The 23,304-nt window shown below is 36.3% G+C and overlaps 1 long non-coding RNA gene across 1 annotated transcript in view; it reads right to left on the bottom strand.

Annotated features, from left to right (window-relative positions):
• Positions 1-8,810: 8,810 nt before the first annotated feature.
• Positions 8,811-23,304, bottom strand: part of LOC113065361 (uncharacterized) — a 30,328-nt gene continuing 15,834 nt past the window's right edge. Inside the window, exon 3 of the long non-coding RNA XR_003278998.1 lies at positions 8,811-8,911. This is a non-coding gene — a long non-coding RNA (uncharacterized LOC113065361). The remainder of the gene's footprint in view (positions 8,912-23,304) is intronic.

The following is a 23,304-nucleotide window of genomic DNA, read 5'->3' as shown; positions in this document are numbered from 1 at the left end:
TAACGGTCTACAAGTCTTCACTTAAAATCCATTATTATTGATTGGAACAAAGGAGAATCATTGTTTTGATTTTCTTTTTTTATAGAAAAATGTATTTGATTATATTTACCATGTACAGTAGGATTTTTTTTTATTTTTTTTTTACTGAACACAATAAATCCAGGTTGCTTTAAACGTTGTACTGTTCTCAAGGCATTATTTTTAATAAATGCCAGGTCAGGGCAGCTTGTCATGCATTTTAAATGCTATAAACTTATACAATTTATTTGTATGTGCTGGTCAAAAAACTTTAAAATTTTTGCTCTTTCATGATTTAGTTTTTCATAGTTTTATTGTTAATAAAAGGCTGTTTAATGCCAGATTACACCCCACACAACAAAACGTGTTCTGAATGAACTGTATCTCTTTTCTCTCTCTCTCTCTCTCTCTCTCTCTCTGGGAAATGGTGAAATTATTCAGTTTTCATTGTTTTTGTTGCCAAGACTACTGTACATAAATCGTGAAATGTTCACCGGAGTGAAAAATATGACAACTAACCCCATTCTCACCTATAACATTTGACCCTGATGATGTCACTCGGCTATCTACAATCGCTTATCATTTCTTCAGCTTCCGAAAGCATGAAAAATTATAATTACCCTCTGAACTTGCAACATTTTATGCAATTTCCTTCCTTTTTTATAGCAATCAAACCACCAATTACCACTCCCCATCGTATCTGTTTTATAACAGGAAAGTGACATTTGATAGTAAATGGGAGAAAGCACCTGGTGATTTGCACATCCTGACACCGGCGTGCCCTCCATTGTTGGAAATAAGCAGGCAATCACGATAGCTCATCTGATGACTCCTAATGCAGTTAAAGTATTCTGCAATAATTCCTCCTTGCATTTATAATTACAGCCATAGAGCTCACACCTCAGTGCACAGATTAAAGCCATAAATTATTTAGCGCCTTTCCTCACCGATGGATTCCTGATTCCCTCCATTGAGCCATTATGCTTCAGAATACCAACCTCCCTTTAAATGGAAGCCTGAGGATGATTTAAGATATGCTGAACAATATGACAAAACGAACGTCATTTGTGTTTCTTAATTAAAATTGAGAGCATGCCTCTGAAGTGTCTCGTCAAATGAAAGCGTGCCACGGCCGTGGTGACTCACAATTGAGTCATTTAGCCTTTGCGGTTAATGGCGAAATTTGAAACGACCCTGCCACTGGATGGGCACGTGTGATGGGGGAACATTTGAAATGGTTTTCGAGGTAGCCGCTCAATGTCAGAGATTCACATTACGGGCCTGGATCCTTTTCGTCATTGTAATCAGGGGGAGGAAATTAGCTGTTTCTAATATTAATTCAGAACAATAATTCAAAGTCATTTGAGATTTATTGCCACATTAAAGGCGAGCTCCAATCGGATACACAATCAGGGGTTTAAACAACCCTGCAATTAATTAACTGTCTCTTATGTTTATATGGGATGGCAGTAGAAAAAATAAAATAAAAGCAACACCGCATGCTAAAATAACAATAGGATGAGAGTAAATGAACAAGCGATTATGCTGATTATTACATTATTGTCCTGATAAATATTTCTGCCCCTACTTCTCTGTAATGTAAATCTGTATATTGTGAACACAAATTGGATCATTATTGATGACTTACGGAAAGAAAACAACATTACTAGTTTGACACTGCAGGACTGCGTAAGTGAGTACTTTCTCCTAAACTAGTGAGCGTATTGAGACACAACCCTGCTTATCTTCTTCCACATCGCTGAATGCTCTCTGAACTCTGCTTTCTCTGTCGTTTAAAAGTCTTAGTCATTTAGAAGGAAACATTTTTTTGCAAAACACATCTACATAGACAGAGTTTCCCCTGAATGCCTAATCCAGCAAATGTGCTTGTACCGTCTTCTCTGGGTCCATGTGGATCATCTTGTCAGACAGCCACTTGAGAAGTGTCAGTCCTCTGCCTAATGAAGTCACAGCGGTGGAAAAGGGCCGTGTGCATCCAGACACTGATTTTAAACCACACAGAAATAAAGCATTTTATAAGCGCACTAACTGGACTGAAAATAAACTCAAATTTGTGGGCAAAAATGTCAAAGAGTTGTTAAGCGTCACATGTCAAATGAACAGCAAAATAATGGGGGACCCTGGAGTGAAATATTCAGAAAATGACTGGTGTTGAAAAATTTCCACAGTTTTCTACAACAGGTTAAAAAGTGAGCACATCATTTAATCTAGGTCACCAATTATTTATAAATTAGATTGTACATTTTTATCAAAAAGTTGTATTTGCGAAATACTGAATATTGTTATACATCGGATGTTTTTTTGTTTTGTTTTTTGTTAAATAGTAGCCCACCTTGACAGGGCTCAAGACTGCAACTAACTGCTCCCTCCAAAATATTTTGTAGCATTTACATCTTGGTCTTCATTGGTTTCAACATATTTCATCTTGTTAAAGCGTGTTCTTGTGTTTGATTCACAGCACGAGCCGTAATGTCTGATTTGCAATTGATGACTCATAAGAAGAGTCTTTTGAAGGGGACATAACACACACAGTTTCGGTCAATGCCATGTTAATCTTGAGTACCTCTATAGTAGTATTGAATCCTTCATTCCCCCAGCCCACCCCCAAATTAGATCATTTTCACAGACTATGATGATACTTTTTCACAGTTATTAACATTGTAAATATGACAGTATATATATATATATATATATATATATATATATATATATATATATATATATATATATATATATATATATATATAATTTTATTTATTTATTTATTTTACATTTTATGTACACGTATGACACATTTTGTTTTCTTACCTTGGCAATAAATTACAAAAAATGTATATCACTGCTGTGTGAGTGTTTCTAATAGAACAGCTAGTGTAGTCAAGACTATCTAAACTGAGACTTAGAGGGGTTGGGATCAAGACAAGGCCAAGACGACATTTACTTCCTGAAAAAGTCTTCTATTTTATCAATTTGATCAATACATGCAATTAGAATAATAAGGCATTTTATAGAAGACAAATCAAATGAAATCACTAACAATAAAAATCATATTTGCACTGCAGAGGTGGCACAGAAGTTGCATCTGCATTGGTACCTTTACAAATGAACACATATTGTTGAGATTAATGTTTTAAAAATGAAGACAGTCCAACTGGATTTGCTGGCAGCAAATTACTTTGGAATCATTTATTCAACCAAACTGTCATGTGCCTCTAGAAGCTTGCGTCCTGCAAGTGAACGTCGCTTGATTGTGCCATCCCAAAGAAGCACAAAGTCACTTTTACGGACTTTTAAATTAAATGTTCCCTTCTGGTGGAGTAACCTCCCCAACTCAATCCGAGCAGCTGAGTCCTTAGCCATCTTCACGAATCAGCTTAAAACACATCTCTTCCATCTTTATTTGACCCTCTAACTTTATCACTCACTATTCTAATTATATTCTTTAAAAAAAAAAATCTAACTACCTTTCTTATCTTTTTGTATTCTGTTTTCTTTTAATTTATTATGCAATTGTATGTGTGTGTGTGTGTGTGTGTGTGTGTGTGTAAAGATCTCTAACACTAGCTTGCTCTATTCTTTTTTATTATATCTGTTTTCTATTTATTATATTATTTAAAATCCCATGCTACATGTACTGTATTAAGCGAACTGAGACTTGTTATAGCACTTATCACATATAATTGCTCTTTTTGTTGTTTTTGAATGCTTCCACTGTCCTCATCTGTAAATCGCTTTGGATAAAAGTGTCTGCTAAATGAATAAATGTATATATATATATATATATATTTTGTTGTTATATAACAGGTCAACAAAACTTGATTGATATTATTATTATTATTATTTATTTATTTTTTTACATTAATATCTATCCTACAGTTATGTTTAAATACATTTAGTTATTTGCATTTACTGTTGTTTTTAATTTACTCACACCCAAGCTTCTTGTTACTGGAAAATTCCTGACACTCATGTTAAATTAGAAAGCTCATAAATCCATACGGAAATGTGCGGTCACATCGTAACTTCCTCTTAGACTTTACAGGCATTCCAGAGTTGTTTACAAGCATGCCGTCTGTATCGGGACGGGCCGTTGGAGCAGGGCATATGGGCTGTATTTTGAGCTTTGGGTCAGTGAACCCCGGCTATGTTTACAGGATGAGGGGGAAAGCTGAATCCTGATGGAGTCACAGCTAATTCAGATCTCCATGAGTGACAGATAACCTGAGGGCTACCGGCCTGACAGCAGGACCCATTACATCCTCCAGGCTTGTGTACGCACAGATGGCCTGCACGTGACTGCTGGAGTTGGCACACACACTCGCTCATGCACGCATTAGCTCAGATATACACACATGCCAATAGACAAGACTGTCAAAATAGATTGAGATGTACCAACAACAGTAACCCAAGGCCTTTTGGGCTCCATTTAATGGAAACACATAACTGATGTTCCATATTTCCACTGTCAGCATCAGGAATGCAGCTGATAAAGGCAATTCATAACCAATAGATGCACGCTCACATTTATACAGCACTGACATGCTTTATTCATGCACATATCACACTCTGCATCAGTCTTACATCACATAAAGCTGCTGATATATTGTTTGAGAGTGTTCAGAGACAAAATAAAGAGGAGACAAATGAATGGAAGAAACTGCAGTGCTCAACATGGCAGTTTTTGGCACAGACATCAGTCCATTCACAATGTGCATGTTAGTTCGTTAGCACGTGCAACCTGTTGTTAATGTTTTCATTTGATTTAAACCAAGTGCAATACTGTCAAAAAATCTAACAGTCATCAATAAATAATTGTAGATAGATAGATAGATAGATCTATCTGAAAACTACCAAGAACATCTTAGTGTCATGGTCGGGAGTTTTGCATGCACAAGCACATCATATTTTCTTTAACAAAAAAAAAACAAAAAAACAAAAAAAAACAAAGAAGTAGTATAAATGGACATTATTGCAAAGTAATCTTGCCAAAGTCCCCCTTCAAGCCGACAGAAGCTGTACTTGACTGAAAATAGCTGCCGGAGGCATTGGCAAGATGTCTGCTGACTGTTCTGACTGGCTTCAGGCTGGTATCTGCTCCTAAAACAATTCACCGTACAATCGTCCCACAATGGCCAATCTGGCGTGCTTGTGTTGGGATGGTGCACGAGGGGTGAGACCGCTGTCTGTGGCAACAGGCCACGTTCAGCACAATTCTGCTTTACTAGCTAGTAACAGCTGGAGTGAGCAGTCGGACGGTCGTCAGGAATCAGCATGGCAGCCGTGATTGTGCTGACGCCGGCACAGGGCCTGGCCAGGAGATCAGTGCCCAATGAAAATGTGTGATTTGTTGCTTTTAGATTTGGGTGATGTCAGCTCCAATCTGAGGCAGCTCTCCGGCCCTCCAGCTAGTCGCTGTGACACGACCACATACTGATGAAGTGCTGGCAATCGGGACCCAGTTCTTTCATCCGGGCTGTAATGGAGGCCTAAACCGATGCACACTCTTTCATTCAGATCTGCTATTGGCATTCACTCGCCTTTGAAGATAAAAAATGAATGGGTGCCATTGACCCCATACATCTCTTTGCAGTGTAGAAGTGGCTTGCGATGAGCAGCTTGATTATAGTTTTACACGCAGACGTTGTGAATACAAGAGGTCAGGAGAAAAAGGTCTAAATGATCACATGTATGTTAGTGAATCTCTCCAAATGTTGTGATTAGAAGAGGTTTCGTTGGAGTTATTAGTATTGAATGTGCGGTACAAAGAAGTTTAATGAGATGCTTTCATCACTTTGATTTAAGATTGGCAATATGGGACAGACGTCTGTCTTTATGATGTCTGTTTTTTGTCCTAGCATGCATCTTTGTTCAAGAAATATGCTTCAGATGTGTTTATCAGGAGCTGACCAGGCAGACTAGGAATTCTGAGAAACATTTTAATGATATCCATTGTGAATTAAAGAGAGATAGTTGGACTAATCATGATTTATGAAAATAAAAGGTTTGATGATAATGCAGGGTTGGGTAAAATTTGTCATTCCAATTATTTTCACAGGATGTAGAATTGGAATTGAACTGAAATGACAGGAAGATGAATTTATTGAATTGTGCATGTTTTGAGACATAAATAATTCAAGTTTATAGACAAATAATTTGACTAATTATACATATTTAATCCTACAATTACAATACAATTTCTAAACCATTTCTGTAAATACTGTTATAATTACCGTTATAAATACTGATAAAAATCTAATAAACAACACATTCGTCAAAATGACCAATGACAAGTTTATAAAAAAATATTGAAAAGTCCAAAATTCAATCCAGTCTAATGTTCCATAAACTAAAGGTTAATAAAATAATATTTTTAATACCCCACTTGTCTGTACATAATATTTCATACTGAAATTATGCTCTTTTAAATGTTAAAATGAATTTTCTTGAATTATTTTATCATTATTCTGTCCATTTAACTCCAAAATTATGCATTCTGTTTGCCCGAAATTTTTAAATAAAATAAAATGAATATTGGTAATTCATACAGAAAACTTTTATTTAAATGTTAAAATACATTTTTTATTACTACTATTTGATCTGTTCAAAATATTTTGATTATTGCTTAACTAAAAACTACAGTTACAGTTCTTTGAAATTCATTAAATTTGAACTCCTTAAATTCAAATTTAAATTTAAAGGCATTCTCAGTTCAGTTCTGAATAGTGAACTGAATAGTGATGCTAGTAAAACAAGGTTTGCTACAGTACATCATACAGTTAATCAAACAGCCACAAGACATTAAGCAACCTGGTTTGATCAAGCCTCTTTAAATTCACTACAGCAGCCATAGAATTAAAATTTCATGTTACACATTGTTTCATATAGTGCATATTTATACAGCGCTAATCTCCATTGATGGGTAACAGATGATCTGCTTAGAGTCTTGAGTCTACAGTCTTTTTTTTTGGGGGGGGGGGGGGGGGGGGGGGCATCACTCCATTTATCCTTGAAAGCACATCTGTCTCTCCTCCGCGCTTCTCTCTATCGCTGACTGTGCAACACTTTATTTCAGCTGGTGACTGGAAGTGAGTGACGCTTTGCTAAAACCTTTCAAACGTTCTCGTGCAGGTAAAAAGGAAACGTAGACGCTGCTCAATCATTGAGCATGTCTTTCTGGGCCGACCCAGCGTCAAACACAGAAATGAAAGAGAATGAATATTTAAAGACAACCATTACAAGTTGAGCTTGCCACAAGGAAGACAGAGAAATGGAAAGGAAAAGAGGAAAATAGCGACTGTCCTGAAAATGATGACGCTGTCTGTTGGTCTGAGGTACACGGTATGATGGAGGACTGTTCCAGATATCGCTGTACGCCAAAGAACTATTTAAAGTGCGAGAGTTCCTTTACCTGAAACTTTTATAAAGCGAGGTTTCAGATTGTCATCTCTGTCAGTTTTGTTTTTCAAACACGTCGTCTACAGTTAAAATGTTTTGAGAGGTTTTAGAAGTGCATCTGAAGCAAAGCATGAAATCAAAATGGGACTTTAACGGCTTTAGTTCACGTCTGCTAGATTCAAAGGCACCCATATGCTAGTGCATTGCTAAAAGTTAACAAAACTTTACATTTAAGGCACAATCACCTCACAAAACGAAGATACAAGGACTATAATTTTAGTTGTACAGTACGTATACCACAGCATTTAACACACAAGCCTGATCGCTGAGAATGAATATAATATCACATCACAACAAACGTTGCATCATTTTGAAGCAATATTGTTCACTCTGATATTCTGTTAAGTAATTTGTTAGTTGGAACAGCATTTAAGGGAATTCTGTTGATCTAACACGAGTTTCAAATGTTCTAATTCTGAAAAAAAGTCAAACATAAATAGAGATGAAAGCCATAATATTAAATGTAATGGATGTATATTTACAGAGTGATCCACAATTTTGTAAATGGAGTCAAAATTTTAATTTTCTACTGAGATTGGAGCAAAATTACTAAAGGCAGACTTTAGAAAGATGACTTTAGCATCTTTGTTGCATCATATACAAATGGTGACAGTTCAAAAATGGTACACAATTCAAAAATTTTATTCGAAATTTGCATGGCTGTAACTCAAGAAGTATATCTTAATATCCCTTATGAATTTGTTTTTTAACAAGCGTTCATTTGCTATCTTGGCCTTGTATGGTTCACTACCAGAGATACTGGGATCTCAATATTGCTCCAAGAGTAAATAATTCAATATTACACATTTTCAGGGGTCAAAAACCCAATGTGGGTCACTTTGCAAACCGCTGACACTTATTGTGTTTAGAGAATATCAAAGAAACAAATAATATTGAAACTAGAAATATATCTTGTTTCCCTCTATCAAAACAATTGAAATAGAACATACCTGTCTGTGTGCCATACATATTCATTTTCCAAAGTTTGCGTGATTGTAACTCGAGAAGTATTAAAGATACTCCAATATGATTTTAGATTCTGGTTCTTAACGAACTTTTCTTTTGTTGTCTTCTTTTTCTAGGCCCTATATGGTTCAGTCCCATTGATATGGGGATCTAAATGTGGCACCATGTCCAAATTGTCCAAGTCACTTTGCATATAGATGCTTATTATATTTAAAGGGTAATATATGAACAATAAGTATTGTTGAAACTAGACATGTAGCTTGTTTTCCAGTATCTATTGCACTGGATATTCCCAGACTAAAAAAAAATAAAAGTGTTAACATGAGAGTAGTGTGACAGAATTACCTGCTAACCTTCTTGGTGTAATTGTATCTGATCTTTTCTTCTCAGCGTCCATGAGACACCAGTAAAACTTCATATACAGCAGAAACACAACCACAAGTTCATCTGCCTAGAAAAATGATCAAAGAAGAAAACAGAAACAACTTCAGCATCATAGGTTTTTACTAAACAATTCTTATAGTTTAAGTGCTTAAAAACACAAGTTTCACATTTGTGCTTTTAAATCCTCTGGAAAAATGGCCTGGTTCGCTTCTAGGAAATGTGGAAAAAGATTTTTTTTTTTTCTTCCATGACTGAGCATCATTTTCTGACATCTGCCACAAATGCTGTCGATGTTTACATGATAAAACAGGGTTTAGTTCAACTTTGACCTCACATTTCAGCTCATGTAGGAGGAAGAAAGAAAGAAAGATAGCTGATCGACATCACTGTTTGTGATTCTGAAGATCTCTTAGTTCACAGAAAAGAGCTGAGCTTTCATCTGTCACCCAAGTCAACATCTGCCGAGGTGTTAACATCACGTACATGTAAAAACAGACTTCTCCCACACATGTGGTCATATCAACTGACAATGATTCATTTAATCTCTGTTCATCCACACCCAGATACGGCAAACAAGACAAATGAGAGGAACAGCAAAGATTTCTGCAAACCTAAAACCGAGATTTGTCAACCCACTGATAAAAAGTGCAAAATGGAAATGCAATAGAAACCAAATCAAATGCAGGTACTTTTTAGAAAAAGTTCTCTCTTTACATGGCGTCAAATGAGTGAGTTTAAAGGATGCAAAATAAACACGCCTGTGCTTGAGTCCGTGTTAAACAGTGTTACTTCAGAAAAAAAGTTAAATTAGTATGTTATATGCTTGTATTGTTGATTGTATCTCATTCTAATTCACCTCCTTAGAGAAACGAGGTGCTTTTTATGGCCTCGACATCTCATGAATCCTGAAACCTTCTAATCGAATAGCACCCAGGTTACCGTTGCAAGATCCTTAACCCTTTTATGTTTCTTTTGTTTCAGTGTTGATCCAGAGAACATATAGTCATCAGGAAAGTACAAAGAAAGGCAGAGAGAGAATGTTTTCTGTTTATTCAAGCAGGCAAATTTCAATGCACATTTGGCCCATTACAACACATCAACATCAGAGAGCAGCTCACTAAAGCGAGCGAGAAGCGTGCACTTATCACTATTTTATAGCATGTCTAATGACAGACTGAAAGAGGATTTGTAAATGTGAGCTGACGTCAATTTTGCCAAGTTCTGTCTGCGTGATGCACGCATACTTATGTGGTTAATTTGATTTTGCAGTGGATTTATTGGTACTTTTTTATAAAAAGAACCTCTATGCTCTGTCGGTGTGGTAAATCTAAGATGTTCAGAATGTTTTTGAAGCCATCAGGCTATGAATAATGGGAATTAAGACATTTAGGAAGCTCAAAATGGTGTAAATGCTTAAAAACTATTTCATAAGGAGTCAGAATGTGTGTGATGGTACGGGCAAGCTGTTAGCTTTGATCAGCTGGAAAAGCATCATGAAAAATAAACCTGACCAAGTTGCTAGTTTGTGACACAAGTGCTTTCAGATCCCCATGTGTGTGTTCACAGTGTGTGTGTGCACTTTGGATGGGTTAAATGCAGAGCACAAAGTCTGAGTATGGGTCACCATACTTGGCTGAATGTCACAAAAAAACTGCTGATCGCAGTACAGGATTGACGTATCTACAGACACAATAAGATACTCTGCGAATTGAAACTCTCTCCTTTTCACCCACTTTCTGTAACGTAATTTTGATTCAGTACGCGGCCCACTTCGTGTGCACCCTACAGAGTCAATGTGCAAATGAGGTGCAGGATTCCTTTAATCATTGCTCTTCGCTCAGACTGTAGCAGATCAGGGTTCACAAGAAGAAAGGTTGTAATTAAGGTGGACATGTAAGATATTAGATTAACTGTATTAATATTGAAACACTTGAACTGAATAAACACGAAGCTTGAGATAAATTGCTTGCTAAATCTTCACACTCGCATGACAGCGAAGTAAGACTCGCGCAAAGGCAGCCATAATAATAATCATGATCATTATAACTGTAACTGCACACATGATATGGTATTACCATGTTTTTGGACAAGTTTCATGGTAATTCAATGGCATGCTTTTATGTACTTTGTAGTTCTATGCTAATACCATGGTATATGCATATGGTAATAATTTTAGACCATAATTTATTTGGATTACCATGTTGTTTGGATGAGCTCCAAAGCAATGCCAAGGTATGCTCTGATCTGATTTTGAGAAAGTATTGAAAACTATTGTCATAATATTTATATGTGTGTGTGTGTGTGTGTGTGTGTGTGTGTGTGTGTGTGTGTGTGTGTGTGTGTGTGTGTGTGTGATATGATATGATGTACACATATGGTATGATGTACTTTGGTATTTACCAAAGTACCATGCTATTACCAGATTATTGGACAGGTATTCATAGTATTCTTTGAGGTGCATGCAAATACCATGTTACTATTCCAGGTATCATTTATTTATCATAGTCATTATATATAACAAAGTACCATGGTGTTACCAAGTAAAACCACTGTACACTTTGAAGCACCTCAAAGTATCATGCAAATACCATTGTATACATTTTTGTTAATTATTTAGAGACATGACATAAAACAAAGTACTGTGGTATTACCATATTTTTTTATTAGATGCCACATGGTATTACCACAGTATGCTTTGAAGCACCTCAAAGTATCATGAAAAAACCATGGTATATACATATGGTAATCAAATAGAACCATGATATATAAAAAGTACCACGGTCTTACCATTTTTGAGGACATTTACTGTGGTAATACAATAATATGATATGAAGCACCATAATAGTACCATGTAAATACCATGGGGTCACTTTCAAAAAAAGTACCATGGTACTGACATGGTTGTTTGGACATCAAACTATACAGTCAGTTATCATATTTGCACATATAGTTTTTTGAAGCACATTGAAGTACCATGTAAATACTGTGGTCTCAATTATTAAAATAAGCTGCATGGTACGGCCATTGTTTTTGGACATGTACTACGGTACTACCATGGTGTTTTGGACATGTCTTGGAAGGACCATAGAGTATATATATAAAAAAAAAAAACATATTGCATGAATTTCATAAAAAAACATATTGCATGAATTCCAGTACCATGGTATAATGCTAACATATATATTTAGCTAATCCTAACATATATTAATGATTTTTTTTTTAATTGCCATTTTCTTTTATTGTCGTAATCTTTTATAAACTGCCATAATGTGCACTGATGAATCATTCATATTAAGACCAGTACATGTACTAGGAAATTAAATAGGTTCAAATTAGATTTCATGTTGACTTAAGCTGTTAGCCAAAGAGTATGTGATTGGACAATAAGACACAGCAGAGACTGTCCTTTGAATATACATGACACAGGAAGCATAAGTTAGTGTTTAAAATAGCAGTCGGGCCTGAGCTGACAGTGGAATCAATAGAACACTCTGTTATCTATCTCTATATCAGCGTTTAAGGAGAAAGATTATATGTCAGGACTGGGTCTGACCAGACGGAGGCAGAGATACATCATTGTGAGGAGTCAGTGGTCTTTTGTGTGTAAATCATACATCACATGGCCTCTGAGTTCATCCTCGGGCCACCGAATATATTTACAGCAGAGACAGACCTCCATATTTCTCCTCCGATTGGCTGTTTCCTGTAGATGTATTTAGATTATTGTACAGCACTGCATTTGCCTGATATTTATCGTGGTCAGATGTGCATATCTTTTACAGGGATTCTTATGTTGTTTTACGTAGATCTCAAAATAATGGCTTCGTTTTTGGAGGGAAAACAAAGCATTGATCTTCATGATGAAAAGTCGGTCTGACATCATGAGGGTCAGTTCTTACGTTAATGCTAAGGGAACAAAAATAGCCTAATCCAGCACACGTTTAGGTTAACGCACACGCTAGCTACTGATTCACGCACTGTTGCACTACTAAATGTGTCAGAGCAGAGCTCATAATGCAAGCCTGGTACAAGTTTTCAACGCTTGGGTTAGTTTTCTCTTCCAGGTCAACTACAGTCAGGTAGGAAACAATTTAAAAAGAAATTTATAGAGTATGGTATTCAGATATATCATTAAAAGTCATGATATATAACATATATTACCATGTTTTTGAACAAGTACCAAGGTAATACTACAGTCAGTGCTGGGTAGATTATCACTGTAAAAAAAAAAATCTGTAAAATATATGGTAAAAAAAACGGCATCTATGGTTGCCAGAATTATACCGTAAAAAATACGGTAACACCTTTTTAGGTTTAACGGTTTTACCTTAAATTTACAGTTTAATACCATAATTTTATATATTAACCTATTGAAGTAATGAAATCTGCTTTGTACCTTTGTATTACACTGTTAACCACCAAAAGCAGTTGGTGATGAGAAAGTCACGTGATGAAACAAAGACCATCACAAGCAGCTTTTAAATAATAAGTTACTTAGAAAGTGCACAGTGTCATTTACACAACCGCTAAACACCATCATGGTGAGACTCATTAAACTGAAATATGCAATAAACATTAATTTAACAACATTATATGTAACATACAACCGTAATAAACCCTAATAAAAACAAATAAGAAGAAACAGTTATTTCATAGAATAAACATCAAATTCAAACAAAATTTGAAACGCAGTGCAGAGAATTCTGGGAATGTCAGTTTACGGGTTTTCCCTGTAAATTTATTCTTTATTTGTAAATTAACGTTAACCATTTAACAGATTTGTACTGTAGAATTTTCAAAGTTTTTTTACCGTTAAAATCGAAGTATTTTTTTTGCCGTTACAATTGTAGTCTGATACTGATTCTGAATTATACATGACACAAATTTAAGTTAGTAACGTTATCCATTATATTACACATTTCCTGTGATATAATCAGAATACTTTTAGATTAATTTTGACCTTACTTGTTGATCACATTCAATTAAATAGGACAATCTTGAATGATATTGATCTAAAAATATAAAGAGAAAGAAAATATATTTGTTGTTGTTATTAACACGAAGTACATTAAATGTTATATTATGTCAAAGTTTCTCAAACTGGGGTTTGTGAAGGAATTGCAGGGGGTTCGGAAATTTATTGAAAATTGAATAATGAATTAAAATTAAAATTTCTTTTTAAGAGAACCCTTTTTTAAATTACAATAATCAAATAAAACAATTAAAAAAATATTAAATACTATACCTGTTTGCCTGTATGTCATGTGAATTGTATGTAACCATGTAATCAATAAAAAAGTAACTGTAGTCTGATTACTAGTATTTTAAAATTTAACAATTTAACTATAAGTACTATAATTATTAGTAGTAATTATTGCAATTATATAATCCAGATTACATGCAATCAGAAAAGATTCACTTACTTTGCGGTGGCATTTATGTACAATCAATAAATACAAGCTTTCCGACATGACTTTTGACAAACATACACATTTTTGCATTTATTTTGATGGATGGCTGCAGCTATTTTGCATGTGTAAGCTATGAGTAACCATCATATTTGGACAAATAATGTATATTTTGATACAGTTATCCAGCAAGGACACATTACATTTTATAAAAAGAGACTTTTACAGACCTTCACATTACAAAAAAAAAAAAAAAAAAAAAAATCTATTTCAAATAAATCATCTTCTTTTGAACTCTTTTCATCAAAGAAAATTTAAATAAATAAATAAATCTAAAATATTTTCCACAAAAAACATTAAGCAGTAAAACTGATTTAAACATTGATAATACAAAGAAACATTTCTTGAGCAAATCAGCATATTGGAATGATTTCTGAAGATCACTGTGACACTGATCAAATGACAAAGAGTAATGATGCTGAAAATTCAGCTTTACCATCAAAGGAATAAATTACATTTTAAATTACATTCAAACAGAAAAGTTGTTTGAAATTGTAATAATATTTCACAATGCTACCTCGATTCTGCTAACTGTAGTTAGAGGAACAAATGCTATGGACTACAATTTAGCATTCCTAAGACTCATAACATAACACCACCTTTTGCAAACTAAGTTATCTCTAGAATAATTTATCATTTATCACATGCTTAAGAAAAGACAACGCATTGCCGCTTGGCACAAATAGACAGAAGTGTGATATTAAGATACATGAACAAAGCAGATAAGAGACATCCAACACTCTTAAACCAACGCAAAACAAGGAATTAGATATTTTTAAATAAAGCGTTCCTTCTCAGAGATGCCTTGAAGTGATATTACCAGCTTTCTGGATCTTTACAGGAATAAGATTAACAGCCAGTGATCGTGCAGCGTTATGAACATCAGCTTCAATGTGGTGGGTGAGGAACGAACAAACACACGCTCTTATTTGCTTCAGTGTGAACTCAAGACAGTCATCTAAACCCTGAAAAAAGGCTGTGAAAGCCGTAATTGGCAGGCTGCTCCCATTCCCAAGCAACTTCTATTCAATTTTAGAGGGCCAGGGAGCACTTTCATTTTGCTTTAATGAAGTTTTTAAAAGTTTGACTGATCTTCAGTGTAAGTCATCCAGAATGCCAGACCATTTGTGCTCGGTTCCCACTTTTTTTTTTCATTATCACTCTCTGTTATGACTCTCTCTCTCTCTCTGCATCTCTGCCATTTTATTATGAAGGATAGAGCCCCGATTTTTTCACGGCTAGGGCCTCCATCATTTTGTCTGCTTTTTTTTTTTTTTTACAGAAAAATCATACGTACACCTAAAATGCCTCTTTTTAAAAGGTCAACAGATGTATATTAGACAAAAATAAAAAAAACAAAACAAAAGATGTTGGACTATTAAAAAATAGTTTGTTTTCTTCCTTGTTTGAGCCTGGCACCTGAGCCATATCTAGACCAGAATATATCACAGAGACTTCATGATGAACCCTTTGACTTGGGCTGGTAAGCAGCCAGCTACACAGAACATGCTAATAATTCCCTAGCAATTTACAGCAAACATCTATAAGCTTCTCAGAACACCTTTAAGTTACTTTATAATTATTTGACTGCACTAAAGCATAAAAACACCTTAACATGTCTGCAGATATTTAGGAAACATGTTCTCATGCTTGTTTCTCTGGAAAACAATGCTACAGCCAGTTACTGTGCTTTGAAATACGTGTTCAGTGTCAGGATGGCTGTTTTTTTTTTTTTTTTGCTCTGTATGATTGTCACACACAGTGTTTTGCAGCATTGGAAGCCAGCAAAAGAACTGGATCAGAGATCACAGATTCTCCCCGACCTAAAAGCCTTCATCTAAAAATGCTCTATGAGTTATGGCATATCAAAACTCAGATAAATAAACTCATCAAGGCTTGTTGCAACCGTTCCTGTTGCGTGACCCCAATCTGGCAACCCACACGAGCATTGAGATTGTAGACAAGTCTGTGGTTTTCCTGCGGACTTGGGCTGCTATAATACTATTTCCGTGTGTGGGTTGTGTTCTTCATGTCTTCGGGGTAAAACTACCACAATAACATGATATTTAGCCCCTGGAATAAGAATTTTATCTGTGAAACCCCGCCGAAAAACATCTATTTTACCCGCGGAAAGAGATTGACGGAAAAACACGAGAATTAGAGTAACGATATTTGTTCTTATTTTACCTTCTGTAGTCCAAATTTCCATTCAGCAATAACTCAATAGTACATAATACGAGAATGAAGAGACTGACCGCAAATATGCAAATAAGAACATTAACCCAGAGTTTTAACAGTGTGAAACGTGATCTTATATACAGGATTAATGGTTAAACCCAGGTAAAGTATGAACAAACAAGATAACCCAGGATTCAGTTTACACCAGGGTTAACTATTTCAAGTGTTAAACGCCATTCTGTTCCTGAAGAGAAACTACAGTAGATGAACAGACTAAAATAACTACAAATAACGAATCCTTACATATATGCAGCTTCCTAAAATGTTTGTATAACAGATGCATTAAATCATTTACTGCAACCTCAATGTCAACACCAAATTGATTTAACAAATACATACAAATAAAATTAAAAAAGACTAACGATGTTTTAAAAATAGTCTGTTTTAACAATAGTTTTAAAATATTTCTAAATGTTAATTTCTGTAATTGCAAGCTGTAGAAATTAACATTAATGTATTTTTTTTTTTAAATATAACATTACTGTTTATTATTAATGCATGATAGCTGATTGGTCCATCACAATAGTTTAAATGTGCAGTACTTGAAATCAAGCCTTTAAATGACAGCATGTGTCACCAAACAAAACTATTCCAAATAATGGACCTGTAGCCATTAATGTGCAGGAACTACAAGTCATATTATGATTTGTAAATTCACTCAAGTGTCCATAGATAATGTCCTCTTTGCAGTCAGGGTGTTAAAAACCCAAAGCATTTGAAGGCCTAAGGCTTCCACTAATACAAAAGTCTAATCAGAGCAGCAATCCCTGATGTTAATGAAGGTGTCACACATTGCACAAAGAAAGTTGTGCCTGGCAATCTTCCATTTTTCGGCTGCCTACACCAGTGACATTTCATCTCACACTCAAAGAGCGCCTGGGCCCTTAATGAAATGCATAATTAACATATTCTAATTGTGCTGAGCTCGGTGATGGTTTTGACAGAGCTCACTTTCCATGTCTAATTCAATGCTAATTTAATCTGTTCTTTTCCTGGCGACATGACCTTTCTTGATTGAGTTTCACCGCACATTTTTTTTTTTTTTTTGATGGATTGATTTATCAACCTCTTGGAATGCAACAAAAGCATCACTTTGAGAGAGAAGTGGGGGGTACTCCTTCATTGAGTAAACGAAAAGAAAACACAAATAAGAATAAAGACAAAATCAAGAAACAAAAAGGAGGTGGGGGGATAAACTCAAGCAACCTGGAAAATGTTTCTGATGATTTATTGTGCTATTAACCCCTGGTGCACATATTCACTCATCACCATCCAGAGCTGTAATGGCGAATTTTCCCAGCCATTTAATCTCACTTGCTGAGTGTCTGTAAACCTGTACTGGGTATAGTGGAGATGCTGGAGGGTCTTTTAATACATTATTTGCATGAGATGACCTATTGTCCCTTTTGGTAATAAGTATTTGCATACCTATCCATAAATGTATTAAATTCATAAATGCATATTCCCTTTAACTTACAAAATAAAACCCTATAAGCTTCTAAAGACTCAGACACAGAATTCGGTTGCACTTTATTTTACAGTACGTGTACTTACATGTACTTATAGTGTACTTCTCTAAGAAAGTTCTGGTAATACAAGGTAACTACATGGGGTAGGGTTAGGTTTAGGGTAAGTACCTAGTTAAAACATAGTTATTGTAATTACTATAATAAGTACATAGTATGTACATGGGGAACTAGATTGTAAAATAAAGTGCTACCCAGAATTCTGTAGTGGCTAAAGCGGCTCACACATTGGTTGTGCAGTCATTGCAAAATTGAATCCTTCATAAACTGAGAATGTTCTTGTGAAATATGAGCTTGATGGTTTAACTGGGCCACCTTCAAAAGCTGCATTAAATTAAGAAAACAAAAGAAAATGTATAATTACCAACAATGATATACTAATATTCAACAGAATAATGCATATTATGTTACAGTTTTATAAATAATTTTTTTTTATTAAAATGGAAACATAATTTATAGGAAATATATTTTACATTTTCCAAATGCATAAATGATCTTCTTACGGCATTGAATTTACAAACGAGACATATAATTCACCATAATTATTTTTATGCCAATTAATCACCTGAAAAATGTTGTGAGTGTGACAATCTTAATAATGGCTGAAAACAATCAAATCAGCCAAATCATTAATAAACACTTAAGAGAGGTGTATAACAGGGGCCTTGAATTCTGCAGACCTTTTGTTTAAGCAGATTCAGTGTGGATCTGTCCAGTGCTGTGAAAACAATGTCTTTACCCTGCAATTTGGCTGGATAATAAAAGCCTTCGATGGAACTAACCACGCTTGTTAAACATCACAATACCAGTGGCCTTAAAAAGCATTTGGACACTTTTGCAATACTTGTCTGAATGTCATTTTATGATATATCAAATCAAGTGGTATCTGTTCAAATGCTAGGGATTGTTTCAGACATTTTTTTTTTTTTTTTGCAATTTCTTTTAACCAACTTAAAGTAGATTTTTAGTAGATGTATAAAGTCAGTTATCTGCAAATTCACATTGCTGTCTTAGTACAGTGGTACCCTGTCAAACGGTACTAATATGTAACATTAGGTAGTAATATGTACCTTTAAGATATTAATATGCACCCTTTGGGGGTGAATAAGGTACAGAAGTACACCTTTTGAAAGGATACACCTCCAGTGTCAGATTTTATACCTTTTTTTCTGAGTTTGTACAGTAACCATAGATAACTATGAACATTTCACTATGCTTCACAACTATAAAGTGTTTTTTTTTGTGTGTGTGTGAAATACTTTGATTAAGAAGGGATATGCTTAATTTACTTAAAATAAATATCTCTTTATTTAATAATTATTTGCATAATATATACACAAATATACAATGTGCAAACATACATTCATAAATTTTTAAATATGGTTTAATTTTCCAAATTAATTTTATTAGGGCCATTTTATATTATATTTATTATAGTTTGAATGTAGTTTGTCATGATTTAAAACCAAATATTATAGCTATAACAGCTGAGCTCAAGGCCTCCTTCACCATCACCAAGCTACTGTTTAAGAGGGAAAAACGCTATGCCAAAGACATCACAACATTATGATTTTTTCCATCTCAAAACAGGATGGAACTCTGTGTCACCCCTTTATTTTGAAGAGCCGCAAGTTTACTAAACTGCTGTCTTCATGCCATTCACACAGCGAACGGTTTTATTCCACAGGATAGAGATTTCGGCTCACTCAGAGACCCGAGAGAAGCATACGACAGCTCATAATCCAGCAGCGCTACAGTAATTCCCTTCACCTGCCATTTTGCTTACCCCACATTTAGAGTAGAGTTAGCACAGTGAGATTCTGGGGAACTGCGTTCAGACTGCAGCTGTCTATCTACAGGAGAGACGAGGGATTATACCTTCGCTCGTATACACACACACACACACACACAACTGTAATTGCAACACTGCCAGGCCCACCCTCATTTGCATCTTTCCCTTCCGTAGACTTTGATTGGCAGCTGTACATGAAATGCCACATCAGTTGAAAGTATGTTGTGAGCTGGCACTAACGATCCCCGTGGCTCCGGGGAGACCTGCCATATTGTAATTTGGTTATCAGGCATGGAGGAAATAATTCTAAGTGCCAGGATGTGTGAGACAGAATAAATGCTTCAGTGCCACACGTTACCCAGGCTGACAGTTTTTGTTTAATGTACGCGAGGCTCCTGTTGCCGCCAGCATTTGGGTAGGGGATCAGCAGAAGCAGAATTTCTCCATCTTTCCTCGGATTGGAATAGAGGAAGTGGAGGGAGGAGCAGGGGTGGGAATGTCGACCGCAGAGAAGCATAATTTTTTAAGGCAGGTGTCCGTCTTCGGAAATTCTGTACGCTGCAAAATCTGTAATTACCTCCTCAGTGGTTCCATAGGATGACAGAAGCAGGAGCCTCCCGTAGAGATGATGCTGAATTGCAGGAAAGACTGGCAGAGAGCCGTGCAAGACTGTGGAAGATTGCCTCGTGCGCTCTGGCATTGACGTGACGTTAAAGGGTGGTACTGATCGAAGCTTTCTCATAAGTGGCGAAAGCCTTATTTGTTCTGATGCGCTGTTTTTGCATGAGGATCCAGACCCCTTGAGATGGAGCTGTCACATTGCAAAGAGAGGCCCCTGACGCTGGAAGCAGCCCCCGGGCAAAATGAAAACAAGTAAGGGACATATATGGAGGATGCCAGCTTGCCTTTTTCCTGAGCAGTCCAATGAGAGTGAAGCAGTCCATACTCATTATGCACCTGAAGTAATCAATGCTGGCTGATGAATGGTATCAAAAGTTTATGCGAAGTAATTGGTGAATGGGCCACAACAGAAAGGAATAGAAAGTACTCGCATTATTCCACAAGTAAAAACATAAGTGCATGTAACAGTCAAAGGGTCTTCCGAAAGATACGATTTTTGTTGGCAGTTAAAATAGAAAATCGTGTAGTGTATGATAGTCATAGACGCTGATTTTTTTAGCTTCAGACTATTAGTCCTTCCTGTCGGAGGATGTCAAACACGTTTGATATTTTCAGCCGATTTGTTGTTTTTTATTTGTCACTCCAACAATGTGTGTATTTTTACGTCAGTTTGTTCTGTTTGGAACAACTTTAAAGTCTAATAGTGTGCAGTCCTCAGTCATTTAGTGTATGATGGCAAATTTTTGTATGTGACAATTTACAATTTCGACAACTGTACAATGCCTAATGTCGAATATTAAGTCATGTAGTGTATTCCAGCCCTAGTTTAATCTGCAAATGCAAGCCCACAGGTAAAGCACAAACATTATGTGCATGTTTACTGAAAAGGGCCCTAGGCCTATAATTTATTAGACTCTAGATTGGGTAAAAGACGGTTTATGGACACCCACATTCTAGGGAACAGGTTAAGCAGATTTTCTAGCAATGCCCATGGTTTTAAAATTTAACACTCAAGATGAACATGCAGGTGTGGGGTTCAGGTGTCCACATACTTTTGGCCTTATAGTTTATCTTATGGATGACCAGATGGGTTGTACACATCAATACCACCTCTGCAATTTTATTCCACAAACCAAACTCTTTCCTCATTAGAGAAAAAAAACCTTCCATTGCTTCAGGAGAAAGTGCGACCAAAGGCAAGGCATTGGCCCTTGATGGCCCTCGGTCCCAGAGACCGACTGGTTGACTGATTGATCTGATGACAGATCCCTCTGAACCTCAGCCTCCATTCTGCTCTCTGCGGCGATATCTGTGGAGATCATTGACGCGCAGGGTTGATACCTGATCAAACAGGCCTCTGAACTGCCAAACACGGGGCATCATTAGCAGCAGCGGCCCGTCACTGGGGAGATGTTGGCTGGACGATGGCCATGTGGTGTTGATGCCTGGGGAGACGTCTGGTGAAGTGGGTGGTCGGCAGGTTGAATCTTCACCTCGGGGTGTGTGTGAGCAAGGTCTGCTGTTAACTAGCAGCCAGCAAACCGGCCATCAGATCTCATACAAATGGGGGAGGGGGGAACTAAAAGATTACATGTAGAGCTTAATACAGCTTGCACAAGCAAAAAAATTGAAGGCTGTTTGGATTTTTAAAGTGTCATCAAAGCTCAAAATCTCCCAAATTATGTTTAACAGCAAAAGTTTAAAAATTTAGGGCCGTTACATAGTCAACGCGAGAAACACGAGCAAGCAACGCGAGAAACGCGAGCAAGCAACGCGAGCGACGCGCTCCCTTTCATAGTCTAAACAGTGGATACAAGCGTCACGGGCGATGCGTGTATGCAATACACCGATCACGCAAAAGGGGGTAGTATCAGTAGGTGATATCAGTAGAGTTGGGTCGCGTGATATTCAGATCACAATGGCAACTGAAGAGGAGTGTATTCTGTTGCAGATTTTACATCGGCGGCAACAAAGGCAACGCAGAGATAGATAATTTTTCTTTTAATATTTTCTCTTCGCCCGCCATTGTATTCAAACCTTCTTCTTCTGTAAACACAATATACTTGAATTAATGTACAATACTTGCAATGTCGTCCCAACCGACAACGCATAGTATTGCGTGCATCAGCGCGTCGCGTATTAAAAACTAGGACGACACATTTGGCTACGCACCGACGCATAATGGGGGCCGAAGCGTAACGATGCGTAGCCTCGGGGACGCATATTCGTATAGATGCGTTGACTATGAAACGGCCCTAAGAGTAACGAAACTTGCAAAATATAAGAGTTTTTGCTTTAAGCCTGATCTCTTTTCTATTTACAAGCACTTTTAACACCGTCCAGCACAGTCCAGGGGCAGACTGCTAATCTGCAGCACTAATTTTCAAAATAATGAAATATCCAAATGTTTTGATATTGCGGTTCTTGCAGTGCAAGCTCTCAGAGCAAGTCTTTGTTTTCACCCTTGGCACTGCCAGACACACTCATATGCGATTCTGGAGATGGGAAAGTTTCAGGCACTCAGATACGCCCGAGAGAATTCGATGTTAAACCATCAGTTTGAGGGGAGAAATAGACTTTGCCAGTGGTAGTTTTTGAGATGTGAGAGCTTGTTTATATTTCCTTTTTAAGCCTAACTCTTGCTGACAAATGAAACCAGATGGAATCACTTACGATTAGGTTATAATAATATTTTGTCTTTAAATAAAAATACTCCCTTTACCATAAATTATTGATACATTAGAAGCAGAAGCATCCTCTTCAAAAGTCAAAATGTAAATTTAGATGTAAAACAAAATTAATTGCATGTTGTGTT

Source organism: Carassius auratus, chromosome 48 (assembly GCF_003368295.1).
Source record: "Carassius auratus strain Wakin chromosome 48, ASM336829v1, whole genome shotgun sequence".
Taxonomy (NCBI): Eukaryota; Metazoa; Chordata; class Actinopteri; order Cypriniformes; family Cyprinidae; genus Carassius; species Carassius auratus.
This window is presented reverse-complemented; position numbering and strand designations above follow the sequence as displayed.